Source organism: Heterodontus francisci, chromosome 18 (assembly GCF_036365525.1).
Source record: "Heterodontus francisci isolate sHetFra1 chromosome 18, sHetFra1.hap1, whole genome shotgun sequence".
Classification (NCBI taxonomy): domain Eukaryota; kingdom Metazoa; phylum Chordata; class Chondrichthyes; order Heterodontiformes; family Heterodontidae; genus Heterodontus; species Heterodontus francisci.
In genome coordinates, this window is record NC_090388.1 from 30,304,289 (window position 1) to 30,307,215 (window position 2,927).

The following is a 2,927-nucleotide window of genomic DNA, read 5'->3' on the forward strand; positions in this document are numbered from 1 at the left end:
AACCATTGTAATCCCTTTTGAGTTCCTCAACGTTCTCTGGGGTCAGCAGTGTCGCATTGAGCTTCCACGTCCCTCTGCCAACCCGCTGGTCGTCCTGTAAGTGACAGTCGGCCAGTAAGAGGCAGTGGTCGGAGAAGAACACCGGCTAGACGTCGGTGGATCCGACCGTGACCGCACGGGACACAAACAGGAAGTCAATCCTGGAACGGGCAGATCCGTCCGATCTTGACCATGTGTATCTGCGCTGCGCTCCGTCTGCAGGTTTGCTGAAGACGTCGTGCAGTTTGGCATCCTTAACTGTTTCTATTAGGAATCTGGACGTAGCGTCCAGTTTGCTGTCGTCACTGCCGGATCGTCCAGCCGCATCGATGATGCAGTTGAAGTCACCGCCTAGGATGACCGGCCTGGACGTCGCCAGCAGCAGTGGGAGCTGCTGGAAGACGGTCAGCCGCTCGCTGCGTTGTACCGGGGCGTACACGTTGATCAACCGGAGCGGAGCGTTGTTGTACATCACGTCTGCTACGAGGAGGCGGCCGCCCACCACCTCCTTAACTTCGGAGATGGTGAAGTTACCTCCCCGCAGCAGAATACCCAGGCCGGAGGAATGGCAGTCATTACCCCCCGACCAGATCGATGGCCCGTGGGACCACCAGGGCGACCACTGCCTGTAGGTGCTGAGGTGTGGTATTCCACACTCCTGCAGAAACAGTAGGTCAGCTTTGACCTTGGCAAGGTAATCCAAGGTTGAAACACATCGCGTAGTCGATTTAATGCTACGCACATTAATGGAAGCAATTCTTATACCCATTTTTTACTAAACATTAGTTGTTGCTTCCCATACCATTTGTCCTCGCTAGTCCCAGTCCTTCCCCTTCGGGATGTTCCTGCATACCCATCGTGTGCGCAAGCAGTTTCACGTTGGTTGGGCTCAGAAACCCCTCCTGATTTTTCATGCAGGGTTTGTGCCGCTCGGGTGACATCGGGGGGGTCTTGTAGGCAGAGAGCATTGGGTTGTCCTCAGCTGCTTCCATCTGTTCCTCCTCGAAAACATCACAGCTCCCGGTCTCCCGGAGCTCAGGTGCGCCAGACGTGTCTTTGCTCCCGGTGTCCCGGAGCTGAGATGCGTTGGCCACGTCGTTACGTGTGGGGAATTGGGGTTGGGGCACGCCGGGCCCATCACAGCTTCCAGTGCCCGGGGGCTGGGATGCTTTATCATCCATCTCGGAGTTCTGCCGCCTCTTTTGAAGGGGCTGTCGTTCCAGCATTTCCCCGTCCAGTGAAGAGGAGTTGTTGTTGTCTGATTCAGAAGAGAGCCTCCTCTTGCCACTGGTTTGGGTGGTGGCTTTGGGATGTTTTTTCTTTGTGGTTTTCCTCTGGACCACTTGCCACTGACCTGTTTGTCCATCTGCTGCCTCCTCCTCCATTGATTCTGTCTGTGGAGGAGGGGTTTCCGGGCGCTGGGTAGGTGCTGGGTCGTTGGTTTCAGCCGCCTCCCCTTCCTTCTCAGGTTGAAGTTCCTCACTGCGGAGAAGGTTGCTGGTCTCCTTTCGAACAGCGGACGCCTTCGTCGAACCTTCGCCCGGCCTTTCCTTGGACCTTGCCGCCTGAGCATAGCTGAGACAACGTTTGGGGCAGGTCTTGTAGAGATGGCCTGCCGCACCGCACAAGTTGCAACACTTAGTCTGCTTACAGTCCTTGGTCTGATGGCCTTCCTCCTTGCAGTTCTTGCAAACAACCGTGCTGCAGTTGGCTGCCATGTGACCAGATTTGCCACAGGTGCGGCAAACTCTGGGCTGCCCAGCGTAGACCAAGAAGCCTCGACTTCCCCCGATAGCGAAGCTGGAGGGAGGGTGGATGATGGCTCCACTGGGATCTACCTTCAAGGTCACCTTGACCTGCTGCTTGCTGGTCCAGATCCCAAAGGGGTCCTTGACATCAGTGCTGCTGCCGGCCACCTCGACGTACCTGGCGAGAAAGGTGAGTACATCCACCACCGGAACATGGGGGTTGTAGAGGTGAATCGTCACCACCCGGTCCCGTTGTGACGGAAGCGTGAAGAGCGGCTCCGCTGTGAGGATCGACAGTGGAGCCCGGTCCCCTTTCTCCTTGAACGCCTTCAGGAACTTGATGCATCCCGCCACGTTCCGGAACGTCACGTCGAAGTATCCACTGCTGGGGAAATCCTGCAGGCAGAAGACGTCCGTCGCTTGAAATCCGCAGCAATCGAAGAGAATTTTCTTGATGAAGAAGGTGCGATCGACCGGTGCATCTCCTTCCTTGTCCTTCACGACCACCCGAACGGTGTTGCGCACTCCCTGGCCCGAAGCTCGAAAATTGGTTATAGCCATTTTACTCAAAGCTTCCCCAGGATCAAAAGGCAATGATCATGGTCTCTTCTCAATCAAATAAGCACTGATAAGAACAGATACTACACTTGATCTTAGCCAAAAGGCCGAGAAGCGATGTTTCTTGATATCACCTTGATTGGCTGAAGACTGGCACCTGTGATAATGGAGACTTCAGGAGGAGGCTGGGATGGATCATTCACTTGGCACTTCTAGCTGAAGTTGATTGCAAATGCTTCAGCCTGGTCTTTTGCATTTATGTGCTGGGCCCTCCCATTGTTGAGAATGTAGTTATTCATGGAGTCTCCTCCTCTCATTAGTGGTTTAATTGTTCACCACCATTCACGACTGGATGTGTCAGATTGCAGAGTTTTGATCTGATCTGTTGTTTGTGGGAACGCTTAACTCTGTCTATAGCATGTTGTTCTGCTGTTTCGCATGTAGTCCTCTGATATAGCTTCACCAGCTTGGTATTTCATTTTCAGGTACACCTGGTACTGCTTTTGGCATGCTCTTCTTGGTTAGGTTGGGTTGGCATCCTACCATCTACGAAAGATGATGAACACGCAGAAAACAATCCAT

At 53.9% G+C, this 2,927-nt stretch overlaps 1 pseudogene; it reads right to left on the bottom strand.

Moving 5' to 3' along the window:
* Window positions 1–2,355: 2,355 nt before the first annotated feature.
* Window positions 2,356–2,464, bottom strand: LOC137379903 (U2 spliceosomal RNA; annotated as a pseudogene).
* Window positions 2,465–2,927: the final 463 nt, after the last annotated feature.